The sequence below is a fragment of the Phocoena phocoena genome, chromosome 17, assembly GCF_963924675.1.
Source record: "Phocoena phocoena chromosome 17, mPhoPho1.1, whole genome shotgun sequence".
In the NCBI taxonomy this organism is placed as follows: domain Eukaryota; kingdom Metazoa; phylum Chordata; class Mammalia; order Artiodactyla; family Phocoenidae; genus Phocoena; species Phocoena phocoena.
The window spans coordinates 17,817,285-17,831,995 of NC_089235.1; positions in this window are offsets into that span (position 1 = coordinate 17,817,285).

The following is a 14,711-nucleotide window of genomic DNA, read 5'->3' on the forward strand; positions in this document are numbered from 1 at the left end:
AGACTCAGTAAAAGCCATAGTAAGAAAGCACAGTCGTTCACGGAATCTCTTTTAAAAACAAGGCCGTTCTGTACGCAGAAATGTTCATCATAGCACTACGGGCAACAGCAAAAAGTTGGAAGCAACTGTGTCCATGAGTGGGAGACTGATTTAGTATATTGTGGTATGTCTGGTATGTCGTGTGATGAAATACAGTGAAACTATTTTTGAAAGATGAGAGCAGATCTATGTGAATTGACAGTGAAAGACATCCAATATGTTTAAATGGAAAAGATAAGCCACTGAACCAGTAGTAGAGGGTTATCCAATCTCCGTGCATGGGGGAGAAAATTTGCCTGAAGATGGGGTGGGCAGAGCTCCTTGATGAACTTGGTGAGAATTGGGTCCCATGATGCTGGATGCTGCCTCTTCTTTCATGATTAGCTGTTCGATGAGAGGAAGACAGACTTCTTTTTAATAGCTATCTTTTAAAATATATTTATTTATTTATTTATTTTGGCTGCGCCGGGTCGTGCAGGATCTTTTAGTTGCGACACGTGGACTATTAGTTGCGGCATGCCTGCAGGATCTAGTTCCCTGACCAGGGATCAAATCCGGGCCTCCTGCGTTGGGAGCGTGGAGTCTTACCCCCTGGACCACCAGGGAAGTCCCGGAAGAGAGACTTCTGACAATCTGAGAGGACAGATGAGCGTGTAACTGAGCTTGTTCCCAGGACCCTTTTGGGGAAAACTGAACCCTTTTCTGGAACTGGGAAGAACCGCCAGTGGGCTCCATCCATTGTCTGTGGAGGTAATCAGACTCACAGGGTCCTGAGGACCAGCCAGCCCAGGGCGACATTGAAGAGGTTGGGGCCTATTCCACCCCTGGGACAGGACCACTTCCTCTTCCCTCTTCCACAGTATTCATGGTCCCTGTCCTATACCTGAATTACCCAGGGCCCACCTCTCTTCCTCGGTCATTTCCCTAAACTCAAGGTCTTCCCCCTTTTTTTTTTTTTTTTTTGACGGTACGCGGGCCTCTCACTGTTGTGGCCTCTCCCGTTACGGAGCACAGGCTCCGGACACGCAGGTTCACTGGCCCAGCCGCTCCACGGCATGTGGGATCTTCCCGGACCGGGGCACAAACCCGTGTCCCCTGCATCGGCAGGCGGACTCTCAACCACTGCGCCACCAGGGAAGCCCTTCCCTTTATCCTTTAATCCTATCAAGTCATCCTTCAAAACCCCTGGAAGGAAATCAATAAATTCGAGGTGGATCTGCCAGGCAACACGTTTGCATATTAACTGGGATTTTCTGGGAAAAGCTCCTTACCCAAAACAAATCCACCCATTCTTTCAACATGCACTTGGTGAGCACCTTGATCTAGGCCAGGTACTGGGAGTAAAGAGTGAGCCCTGCCTTTATGGTAGGATGTCCTCCAGCCCTGCCAGGTGGAGGACATCCTGCAGGGCCGGAGTCCGACACAGGCTGGGAGAAGGGATTTCAGACAAGAGGGCAGCAAAAGATGTTTTGGGAGAAGTGAGCTTTGTCAGGGTGATCAAACAGACCAAGTAGGCACTGCCCCAGCATTTGTGGGAAACTATGAGTCAATTTAGGGATAGGAGAGCTGGCTCCAAATCTTGTGTCCATCACCTACCCCCAAATCTTGTGTCCACTTGGGTAACCTTGTGCAAATCAAGTCACTCAAACCTACAATCTCCTCATGAGTAGAATAGGGATAAAAGCAGTGCCTGCATCCTAACCCATGAGATTCTAGTCATACTAACTGAGATGTGTTGTACTTTACGCTCCACATCACAGCGTCTCAGATGAGTGTCGCTGAGGTGCTACTAGCTCTTTCAAATGGCGCAGCGTGACCTTAGGGGGCTGGGTTCACGACACAGCACGTTGACACAGTGGTCAGGGGCCAAGCAGCAGTGCCAACAGTGGTCAGATGCACAGACTCCAAGGCCAGGTGTCCTGGTCCAACTCTGTGGCCTTGGGCAGGTGACATAAATTCTCAGGACCACAGTGTTCTCATTTTAAAATGGAGACAATAATACAACTCAGTACATTGCCCTGTTGAGAGGGTTAAATTCTTGCGAAAGCAACATAGATGGTAAGCTACTTGACATCAATCTTGGTGATGGATTTTTTGGATTTGACACCAAAAGCAAAGGCAACAAAAGCAAAAATAAACAACTGGGACTATATCAGACTAAAAAGCTTCTGCACAGCAAAGGAAACCGTCAACAAAATGAAAAGGCAACCTACTGATGGGAGAAAATATTTGAAAATCATATATCTGATAAGGGGTTAATATCCAAAATATATGATGAACATATACAACTTAGTAGCAAAAAACCAAACAATCCAATTTTTAAAATGGGCAGAGGGGGCTTCCCTGGTGGCGCAGTGGTTGAGAGTCCGTCTGCCGATGCAGGGGACACGGGTTCGTGCCCCGGTCCGGGAAGATCCCACGTGCCGCGGAGCGGCTGGGCCCGTGAGCGATGGCCGCTGAGCCTGCGCATCCGGAGCCTGTGCTCCGCAACGGGAGAGGCCACAGAGAAATGCAAATCAAAACCACAATGGTATCACCTCACCCCTGTTAGAATGGCTACTATCAAAAGGTAAGAGAGAAATGTTCGTGAGAATGTGGAGACAAGGGAACCCTTGTGCGCTGTTGGTGGGAATGTAAACTGGTGCAGCCAGCATGGAAACAGTATGGAGGTTCCTCAAGAAACTAAAAATGGAACGACTATATGATCCAACAATTCCTCTTCCGGGTATTTATCCAAACAAAACCCCTAAAACACTAACTCAAAAATATATCTGCCTCACCATTTATTGCTGCTTTATTTACAATAGCCAAGATGTGGAAACAACCTAAGTGTCCATTGGTAAATGAGTGGCTAAAGAAAATTTTATATATATGTAAAGTATATACTTTGTAGATATAATATATATATTATATATATAATATATACTTTATAGATAAAAATATAAATTATATATATATATTATATATATATATGAGTATTATTCAGCCATACAAAGAAGGGAACCTTGCTATTTGTGACAAAATGAATGGACCTTGAGGGCATTACACAAAGTGAAATAAGCCAGAGAAAGACAAAATCTATATAGTCTCACTTACATGTTGAATCTAAAAAACCCCAAAACCGAATACCAAAAACAAAAAAAACCCTCCTGAATTCATAGATATAGAAACAGATCTGTAGTCGCCAGAGGCAGTGGGTAGGGGGGCATGGGTGAAATGGGTGAAGGGGGTCAAAAGGGACAGACTTCCAGTTATAAAATAAGTCAGTCCTGAGGATATAATGTACAGCATGGTGAGTATAGCTAATAATACCGTATATTTGAAAATTGCTGAGAGAGTAGATCTGAAATGAATTAAATTTCTGAAGCTGTTGAATTCTGAGGAGTGTCTTCCTGTTGATCTGGGGGATTCCAGGAACACCGGGGGCTTCAGGTGTCATTCAAGCGGCACTGACCTCACACCCCGTCATGCTCACATCCAGATGGGAGATACAGGGAGACAAGACATTGCATCATCTGTCTTCCAGCATCAGCGGTGAGGTGTGTGCTAAGTGCTGGTGGGCAGCATAGCAATAAAGCCTTTGGGATTTCAGAGGAAGGCTTGAGTTTTGAGGCCTGGAATGAGTAGGGAAGGATTCAAGGGGGGGTGGGCTCTGAGTCAGACAGGATGATGAAAAAGGCTTCGTCCTAGAGAAACTCTTTGGTACCAAAAAAGGATCCATTTTAAGACTCTTCAAATTTGGTATGAGAGGGACTAGAAAGGAAAGAAAAGGAGAATTTTAGGGATTAGTATGGCAGAGGATCTGTGGGCAAGGGTCTCTTGGACGAAGTAAAACCACAATCTGTCCACTGGCATAAGCTTCCTGGGGACCTGGAGACCTCAAGCCTCAGACCATCAATGCACCTTTAGACCAGACCTCAGTTAATTTTCTAAAAATATTTTTTCAAGGATTTCTCTGGCGGTCCAATGGTTAGGGCTTCGCGCTTCCACCGCAGGGGTACAGGTTCGATCCCTGGTCGGGGAACTAAGATCTCGCAAGCTGAGTGGCACGGCCAAAAAAAATTAATTAATTAAAATTTTAAATTTTAAAAAAAAGAGAGAGAGGAGAGGACCACGTGAAGATAAAGGCAGAGGTTGGAGTGATGCATCTATGAACCAAGGGACATCAAGGATCACCAGCAGCTCCAGAAGTTGCACAATGCAAGGTATCCTCCCCTATAGCCTTCAATGGAGCCCAGCCTGAAGATACCTAGATTTTGGACTCTGGCCTCCAGTACTCTGAGAGAATACATTTCTGTTTTCTTCAGCCACTCAGTTTGAGGTAATTTGTTACCAGCAGCCTCAAGAAACTAATGCAAAACCCTTGAATTTTCTTTATATGGCACTTAACAGAAGATGTTGATTCAAAAGGGGTTCTTCTGTTTTTATTTTTTTTATTTTTTTATTTTTTGGTTCTTCTGTTTTTAAAGGGAGCCCTCTCCCCACACTAAAAAAATTTTTTTAAGTCTTTATTGAATTTGTTACCATATTGCTTCTGTTTTATATTTTGGTTTTTTGTCTGTGAGGCATGTGGGATCTTAGCTCCCCGACCAGGGATCGAACCCACAACCCCTGCACTGGAAGGTGAAGTTTTAACCACTGGACTGCCAGGGAAGTCCCTCCGCCCACTAAAATTGACCAGGGAGCATCATTCAGAGCAGAGGAGGGAGCAGAATAGAAAGAGTCTGGCCCCAGAATTGACTCCCAAGATGTGCCCCTGGAGGAGTCAAGACATGTCTCTCCCTCATCTGTCAAATAAGGATATTATGGAGAAGAGCAAATAGATAAATCATGGGGACACATCATGTCCACATAAAGGGTTGACTGCCCCCTCTTCCATCTCTCTCACCTTCAGGTTTCCTACTAGGAAGAGCCCCCTTGTTGAAGTTGTAGATCCAATGGCTGTTCCCTTACAGAACTGGTGGAGAGAACACAGAGTGTGAGCTCTACAGTCGGACTGCCTGGGATCCCAAGTCTTACAGCTCTGTGACCTGGGCAAGTTCCTCCCCCAAGCCTCCACTCCTTATCCATACAGCAAAAATAATAACAAAAATATCTAGCCAATTGCATTGATCTTAGGTTGGACGTAAAGATTGAGGAACTTAATACATGGAAGGTGGTTGATTAGCGTAAGGCTTGGCCCATGGTCAGCTCTCAGAACATTTGCCTGCCCTCATCAGCACCATTATTCAGCTCTGATGATGATGAAGGGTCCAAGCATATGGCCCCATGGAATGAAGCCATCCGCCTCAACCTCAGGCCCCCCGGGTCCCCTTGCTTTCCCTTCTTCCCACCCGCAGAACTTGCCTGTTCTGAATGCAAATACCATCACCTGGATGAGGTAAAAGTGATAATCCAACTAACAAGAAGCTTTATTGCTGAGAAGGAGGGGAAGCCAGGAGGCAGAGGAAGACGCCCGCCTGGCACTCAGCACAGGGTTTCTCTCGCTGCAGCCAAAGTTGAGAAACACGATCAACAAATCATAAGAGGTCCAACATATTCACTGTCCTCACTAATGAAGAGGACGTTTTTCAGAGTTAATATTTTTGTTGTGAAGAATCACTTATCTGAAGTTTAGCAATACCTTCGATTACTTTTTTTTCTGTTAAATTCAAGAAAAGTTGAATGTTTAACTTAAGACACCCATGTATTAAATAATCTCATCTTTGTCAAATTTATCTGACCCCTATGGTTCTGTAAGTCTATACGCACACAAAGACGTCGGGGAAGATGTTCATCAAATGTTGACAACGGTACGTTATGATATAATTTTCCTTTGTACATTTCTGTGTTCCTTGGGCGTGTATAAAAAAATATGTATTATTTTCACAAGAAAAACAAAGTTATTTCTAAAACCTTATCTGTTGGTACCTAGAATAGGCAAATTCATAGAGAGAGAAAGTAGATTAGAGCTTACCAGGGGTTGGGGGGAGTGGGGAATGGGAAATTATTGTTTAATGGGTACAGAGTTTCTGTTTGGGTTGATGAAAAATTTCTGGAAATGGGTAGTGGTGATGGTTACACAACACTGTGAATGTGTTTAGCGCCACTGAATTGTACACTGGAAAATGGTTAAAATGGTAAATTTTATTATACAAACACACACATCTATACTATATACATACATGTATATATGTGTGTACAGATATATACATACATATACACATACATGTATATATGTGTGTGTATACATATATGTGTGTGCATAGATATACACACATATACATATATACACACAGACACTATATATATATTTAACCATTAATGAAAAAAAAAAAGCTTACCTCTTGTGTTTCCCGTCCCTCGGGCACTCTGACAGTAAATGCCTAGGCAATGGGCTGGCTTCTCCTGTTCAGTATTTGCATAAATGAACCTTAATGATTTAACCTCAGGAGGATACTAAAGTAGGGATTTGAGGATCTTAGGCAGGGCCCAAGGGCGAAAAACCTGCTAAATAACTTTGAATGGAAGAGGAGTAGAGTTGAAGAGAACCTTCCCTGTTGCCCTTGAAAGCCCGCAGGTGCGTGGGAGGTTTCTTTTCCTTTTCCTTTGCAAAACTGACCAAGAAGTTCTGAGCTCTGAGCTGCTGTTGGATCCCTGTGCTCTGTACCTTCTCACTCATCTAAGTTTCCCATGTTGGGCCGAGTGATCCAATAACCAATTCCAAGTTTACGTCTGTGCGTCTGGCCTGGAGCCTGTCATCTTCTCAGGAAGTGTAATCCTGGACTTCGTGCTCTCTCTCTGAGGATGACAGATGGATCAGCAAATCGTGGGCTGGAGAAGGGAACTCAGGCCCCACCTCTGGCCTGTCTATTCCAAGCCCCTCAGAACCTCTGTTGTAGGTTGCTGCCATGGCAACTGCTGGGGAAAACACCTGGCCGAGAGGGAGCCTGCCAAAGCCCACTGTAGCAACAGCAAGAGACTAGGAAGAGGGTATTTCCAGGACAGTCAGTGAGCAATTAGAGATGAGGGGCCAGAAGTGAGCCAGCCAACCTGAACAATCTGGAAGTGTTTGACCCAGAGTTTAAACCACAGAGGCTACAAATATAACTTTTTTAAAAATCAATATAATTGCTTCTGTAAGTGCTAAATACCGAAGGATTCTTTGTAAGTTCCTTTCGCAGTCTCTGTTTTGGGGCATGATGACCAATAAGAAGGCTGGCTTCCATTCCTGGCCCTTCATGGGGTTTATAATTATGGCAGATCCGCAGAGAGCTCACAAACACCCCGGCGGGCCAGGCGGACACCAGCTGTGCGCACACAGACCTTGAAGACAGAGATGCCTGCAGACAGTAAAACACGTTCTCATATTAGCGTCTTGCTAGGAGCACTGCTCCCCTACACTGTTAAGGTAAGTCACAGGAGGCAAAGTGGCTTCCCTGTGTGTGTTTCTCCTCTCCACTCCCCCTCCCCCCGCCCTTTTTTTTTAAAAACACCGAGTTTTAAATTTCAGGTTCTGTGATCTAACTTCCCATTTCCCACTCACAAACAAATGACATCTGGCCACTCTCAACAATAAACTTGGAAAGATGAGACATTTCCTGTTAGTTCTCCTTGTAACCCCTGCTTAAACTTTCAAATTCCTGAAAGAATTGCCTGAAAAATAAATGGATCATTAAAAAGTGCGGAAAAGGTGGGGAGTTGGGATGGCAGAACCTGTCACATGGGCCCTTTGACAGTTAACGCTGATAAGCTCTCACCAGTACTTCAGCCTTTTTTTTTTTTAACCATGTCACGGCACCAAAAGATCAAAACAGATTTTTGTTATTCTCCACAACCGCGCTGTGGAAATAGCAATTGGAAAAACCTTCCACCAGGCTGCTGAATCCCCCATCATGACTAAGTGCCCAATTCCTTTCAGCGGTGGCAGAAAATATTATTTTAAAGTACTCATCTGTTTTTTAGCACCCTGCTTATCTAGCCATTCCTGACAAATGGCATATGGCCTCACAACCTCAACAGTTACGCAACGCTCTTCACTCCTTTCAGATCTGCATTTCCAAACCTGAGCTTTATTGTCTCATCTTCAACCGGCAGTAGGACATCAGGGCATTTCTTCTTGGAGGCCCGCCTTTATCTCATAATCAGCATGACTAAGACTGCTTACTCCTTACCAGCTTCCCAAAGCCAGCTCCTTTTTGCACACTTCCCGTTTCTCTCGATGATTCTAACTTTTTCCAAGACGCAGGCTTAAGCTGTGACATCACTAAGGAGGACCTGGGCTCTTCCCCACCTAAGCCCATGGAGACTGTTCCATCCTATCACATCACATATGCCCCCTCTTCCCATTTCTACAACCACCAACCTTCTCTGTGCTTGACAAGTCCACTGATTTCCTAATAGGTATTCTCTGCCACTTCCTGTCCCCACCCACCGAGGAAGCACCCGTGGCGAGTCCTTCTAACCCATCAATTTAATCCGACATTTTCCTGCTCACGATTTCTCCGTGCCCTCTCAACACTTACACAGCTTGGGGGCTTCCTGGGGGTGCCACTGGGTGGTCACACCGCACCCCACGTGGGCTCAAGAGGGCACTGCACTTGGTTCAATACTCTGTTGCACCGTCTTGGAACTTACAAGGGACCCTGAATTTTCATTTTGCACTAGGCCCTGCAAATGAGGTAACCGGTCTTGCTTCTGCTTTAAGTCCAGACTCCTTAGCTTGGCATTAAGAACTCTCACAATTTGGCTGGCCCCTCCCTCTAGCCTAATGATTAGATCTTGACCTCAACCTTCCACTGCAGCCATCACACTGATGGTCTATTGTAACTGGAACACGCCATGCTCATTCCTGATTCGACTTCTTTGTTCATCCAGTTCCTCTCCCCAGCCATACCTCCTCTCCATAATCTCTCCCCCCTTCTCACACTTTTCTTTTTGGCTGCACCACGGGGCTTGTGGGATCTTAGCTCCCCGACAAGGGATCGAAACTCAGCAGTGAAAGCGCAGAGTCCTAACCACCGGACGGCCAGGGAATTCCCTCTCGCTCACTTCAGTACTACTTATATTTCAATATTCCCGTCCTCCATAATCTCACCCTACACTCTACTCCTCTGACAATAATGATCAGCCTCATTTGGCTCTTACACAGTTATTTTTCTTATTTTCTCCTTTTACCCCCCAAGCCTTGTCCTCCCAGCTAGTAAATACTGGGTTCTGGGAGTATGTCTTCTGTGTCAGTGTGGTCCCTACCATGCCTTGTAGGGTGCATGGCTGATAACCAATGGATGAGCTATTTCTCTCGTCTCTAGTGAGGGTGTTAGAATGTCTCCACTTTATAGATGAGTAACATACACAAAGTGGGTTAAAATGTACTCAAACAACTTGTAGAAAATATTCATTGAGCACCTCTATACATTAGTTCAATAAATATTTATTGAATGCCTACTTTGTGCCAGGCACTGTTCTTCTCTAAGCTATTAGAGAGGCAGCAGATTGGGTGGTTGCCAGCTATTTGGGTGTCCCCTACAGCCCCAGGGATGTTCTGTGGCTGGGTCCACAGAGGCAGGTGGTCCCCATTCAGTGCTGCCCTCGGGCTCATGGACAACATCCTTCAACTCCTGGGTGAGGCTGTCACAGCCATGTCTGCTCTGGGATCTTGGTACCCAGTTCCTCCTGGGCTCAGTCAGATCTCTGGTCTCATCTATCTCAGGTTCCTCAAGCATACCTGAAGTTTGTGCTGTCAGCTCTCTACTTGGGATGTGGCTTATAGGAATGCTGGGGGAGAAAGGGTGGGGTGCCCATCCTTCCCCCCTATCCTTACTTCTCCACTTTTTCTCCACTAACTCAGGAAATCTAGTTCATAAGGCATTTGTCCAAATCAATGGTTTCTGCCCCACATTCCCTCAAAAATCCCCAAGTCCCATCTTTCCAATCGTACCTTCCCTGAGGCAATGAATGCATCTCTGTGGTGGTCTGTCTCGGGGTGGAGCAAAGGTTATGGGGTAGAAAGAAATATTGGGGAGCAAATAAGTTAATCTTTTAAAATTATGTAACACCTCACACTCCTCCATTTAACAGATATTAATGGAGCATCCCTTCCACATGACAGGCCCTGCACCAATCACATAAACAGAAAATAGCAACAGCCCCTGCCCCTGGTGCTCATAACATACTGCTTTTTCCAATCTAGAGGGAAGGAATTACAGATCTTCCAGCACTAAGGAAACTCTTAGTCAGCTCTTCTGAAAACTGCTGTCCCAAAAGGAAATGACTTCTTAGACACAGAGCAGGAGGGGCTATTAGACTTTTTCTTTTTTCTTTGAATTTTATTTTATTCACTTTTTTTATACAGCAGGTTCTTATTACTCATCCATTTTATACAATCAGTGTATACATGTCAATCCCAATCGCCTAATTCATCACACCACTTCCCCCACCCTTTCCCCCCTTGGTGTCCATACGTTTGTTCTCTACATCTGTGTCTCAATTTGTGCCCTGCAAACCGGTTCATCTGTACCATTTTTCTAGGTTCCACATATATGCGTTAATATACGATATTTGATTTTCTCTTTCTGACTTACTTCACTCCGTATGACAATCTCTAGATCCATCTAGACTTTTTCTTATAAATACAGATAAAAAGAACAGACAGCTCCTGGTGGGAACAAAAGCGCTGTGTGGGACACACACACACACACTGATATATGTTAAATAAAATACTGCGATTTCTTTGAGCAGTGACATTCCTCTTCCTAAAATCGCCTCCGTCAGAGTTCATTACGCTTCCAGCTTTGGAAAGGAATGTGGGCAATTTTTCTTCCCTTAGGTCCTTTCTGGAAGTAAAGGGATGGAGGCCAGGGTGTTCCTGGTGGCCTCGCACAGGCAGGTGTGCTTGGGATCCTAGGTTTCCCATCGTGTGGTGACTGGCTGTGAACTCTGAGAGGAAGAGAAGGTTGAGCCAGAAAGGAGAGAGGGGCCAAGCCTGCAGCGCTGGGGTGTTCGGCTGGGAAGCTGCTTTTGTGGTGAATGGAAACGGTGCCTCATTCCCTCCTCAGATGGTGCTAAGGAAAACGCTGCTCCGAAACATCCTCACAGGGAAGTGGAGGCGATGTCCCACAACCACAGGAGGCCAGCTACGTTCTGAGAAGAGCGGAAAAGAGAATTGTGAAACTCCCTGATGACCCAATCCAGAAGAGTGGGATTTGCTTCTCGAATGCCACAGAATTGCTTCCGGAAAATACTCATTTTTAATTCAGATGTATTCGTGATCACAAAGGAAAGGCATGCTGATTTCTTGTTCTCCGGCAAAGTGTTTCTCACGGTGGGATTTTTTTAAAAAGATAAATAGGTCATTTATTAAGCCACTCATAGGAAACAAAATTTTTTTCATGCTTCTTTGAAAAAGATTGCATTTTTTTCTCAAGAAGTTCTTACCGAACCAAAATCAGAACCCAGCCACAGAGGAAGGCAAAGGCATTTTTACCTTCCTCGGTGTTCGTTGAGTCCACGCGGGGAGGGCCCTGGGCATCGCTTGGTGCTGAGGATGAACGCAGGTAAGACAGAGGCTGGGTCCTCAAGGAACTCGCAGCCCACAGCGGGGGAGAGAGAGGAATGCTCAGATGGAGAGTGAGGAAGGAAAGAAAGAAGCGTGTGAAGAAGAGATGGCTAAATTCCTGGAATAGCTCACATAATTCGATCGATCAAACTCTGCAATGGCTCCCTTTTTTTTTTTTTTTTTTTTTTTTTGCGGTACTCAGGTTTCTCACTGTTGTGGCCTCTCCCGTCGCGGAGCACAGCCTCCGGACGCGCAGGCTCAGCGGCCATGGCTCACGGGCCCAGCCGTTCCGCGGCATGTGGGATCTTCCCGGACTGGGGCACGAACCACTGCGCCCCAACAGCTCCCATTTTGTCGTGAGTTAAAGCCAAGTTTCGACGCCATCTGCCCTGGTCCCTTGCTCTCTGGCTTCATCTCCTCTCTCACTGTTCCTCCCCAGACTCGCCAGCCTAGGGGCTTTCAACTTGCTGTTCTCTCTGCCCGAAACGCTCTCTCCAGAGGTCTGCCCAGGGTGGCTTCCTCCTTCAGGCCTTAACTCAGCTATCACCTCTGTGAGGCTCTCCCCCCACCCTGCATCACAGACTTCCCAAAGGCAAATGGTGAACCCTCGGGGACCCATGGGCCCCACTTTGAGAACTGCTGCATTCAGACTCCACGAGAGGCTCATTAATACCCAGCTTCCCAGCCCGTCCCCCGAGAGATGCTGTTTTAGTGGCTCCAGAGAAAAGCCTGGAACTCTGCATTTTATAAAGCAGCTCAAGGGACTCTAGTGATGTGGTGCAAGGTCACCCTTTGCAAAAATAATGGGAAGCCATTGAAAAGTTTCAAATTGGGAGTGACAAGATTAGATCAGGTCTACAGGGAGGCCTGGGGGGCGGGCACAGTTCTAATCTTTAAGAGATCACGGGGGTCCAAGTCGAGGGTCAGCTAACCACATCCCGTGGGTGAAATCTGGCCCTCCACCTGTATGTGTAAATAAGGCTTTATCGGAACACAACTATATCCATTCTTTTACTTAATTGCCTATGGTTGCTTTTGTGCTAGAACGGCAGGGTTGAGTAGCTGTGACAGAGACTATAAGGTTGGCAAAGCAAAAAATATTGATGATCTGGGCCTTTTCAGAAAAAGTTTGCCAATCCCTGATCTAAAGCAAGGGTTGGAAGGCAGAGAGAAAAAGTGACCAATATTTGGAGACAAGACCAGATGAATAGATGGGGTGAGGTTATAGCAGGGAAGAGCCAATTTTGACTCCATGTTGGATCTGCTTCTTTGACTTTAGCCTTTGCTGTTCATTGCTTTCATTATTATAATCATACATAATGGCTTGCCTCAGGGAACCCTACCCACCTGTGGATGGCTGCAAGAAAGAAGAAATTAACACATCCCCTCCCCACTGGCTGGCTATTCCAGGAGATGTTTTGCAAGACTGATGGCCCTTTTTACTTTACTTCCTCCCTGCCTCTCCCTCACTATGTTGCCTTTTTACTCTACTTCCCTTCTGATTCTATAAAAAAAACTGGCATCCAGACCCCGATAAGATGGTATTTTGGGGACCCTAGTACGCCATCTTCTCGGGCTGCGGGCTTTCCGAATAAAGTCACCTTCCTTGCCTCAGCACCTCGTCTCCCGATTTATTGGCCTGTCACGTGGGGAGCAGAGTGAGCTTGGACTTGGTAACAAGGTGGGAGTGGGGAGGGAGAAGCTGAGTTCCAAGGGTGAGCCCCGGGTCTCAAGCTCAGCCCACTGGGTGAAAGTGGTACCACCAGATAGCATTTATGTTGCTGGAAGAAACCCAGAGTTTTCATGACGATGGTAACTATATGTTTTGGAACACACATTTTCCAGGTGTAACATACAGTTTCATTAAGATTTTCTGTAGTTCATCCCTATCAGGTTGGTATTTGCCTCTCAGAAGTAAGACTAACAGTTTTATCAGAGGACTAATCTAAAGTGCGTTACCTCATTTATCCTCATCACCCAATGAAAAGGTAGTTATTTCCATTTAACAGATTAGAAAAAACGAGGCTTACAGGTTAAATAATGTGCCCAAGGACAGATCTGTCAGATTCCAGAGTTTTTAACTTTGTCCTTTGCAAAACTGAAGATGTACTTCGTACATTGTATGGTTTGCAAAAGTGGTTTTTAAAAGACCACTTCCGATGACAGGTAATAGAGGATTCTGTTGTCTGTGCTTTTCTGCCCAGAGCTTGTCTTATCCTTTGCTTCCTGCTTCTAAGTCAGTTTCTGATCCATAACAAACATTACACTTAATCCCATCTTTGGTAACAGAATATTTTTACTAGCAGTTGTGGAGACTGGCCAAGGCTTCTGATAGGCTAAATAAATTACATCCATTGACAATTTGCTCACACTGATAGATACCTTCAGACCTGGAATAGGTGATCCGGGGTGAGATCCATGGTGCCTCCTATAGCCTGAGGGAAGAGGCTGTGTGTCCCCAAACTGACGATGGGCCCACTGACTTTTAGCACAAACTCTACTTTTGTCACATTAAAGCTAAGTTCATTTCACAGCCAAGAGAAAGGAAAGTGAAGCCTTTACTCACTCTATTTTACCCCCTCAGGTTAAGAGCCCAGCAAAGCTGCTACCACACAGTCCAAAAAGAAGAGAACTGAGTTTATTCACCACTTTACTTCAAGAAAAACAATACAGTAATCTCTTGCTAACCTGGGATTACTTTCCTACAAAAGACTGAGAGTGAAGAGGAAGGAGGGGGTAGCAACAGGAAAAACAGTAAAATGATATTAGTTCTACTCTGTGCTTCCAATGTAGGGGACACAGGTTCGGTCCCTGGCTGGGGAACTAAGATCCCACATGCTGTGCGGCCAAAAAAAAAAAAAAAAAGGAACTCGGAGGAAAAGGAGGCAAGGAAATTATTCTAACAAAGAGTGGATTGTTTCAGGGAAGGTCACTTTCCTTTGAGGGAGGGTAGGGGTCTATCAGGCAGATTACCTCACTACTGCTGACCAGGTAATTCCAGATTGACTGGTTAAAGATCACATTCCTGGGAGAGGCTGAAACTGAAAATAGGTTGGGAGAGGCTGAAACTGAAAATAGGTTAGATATAACATTAAGTCTTGGTTTGCTCATGTGGGGCTTAGCACGAGTGACTCCA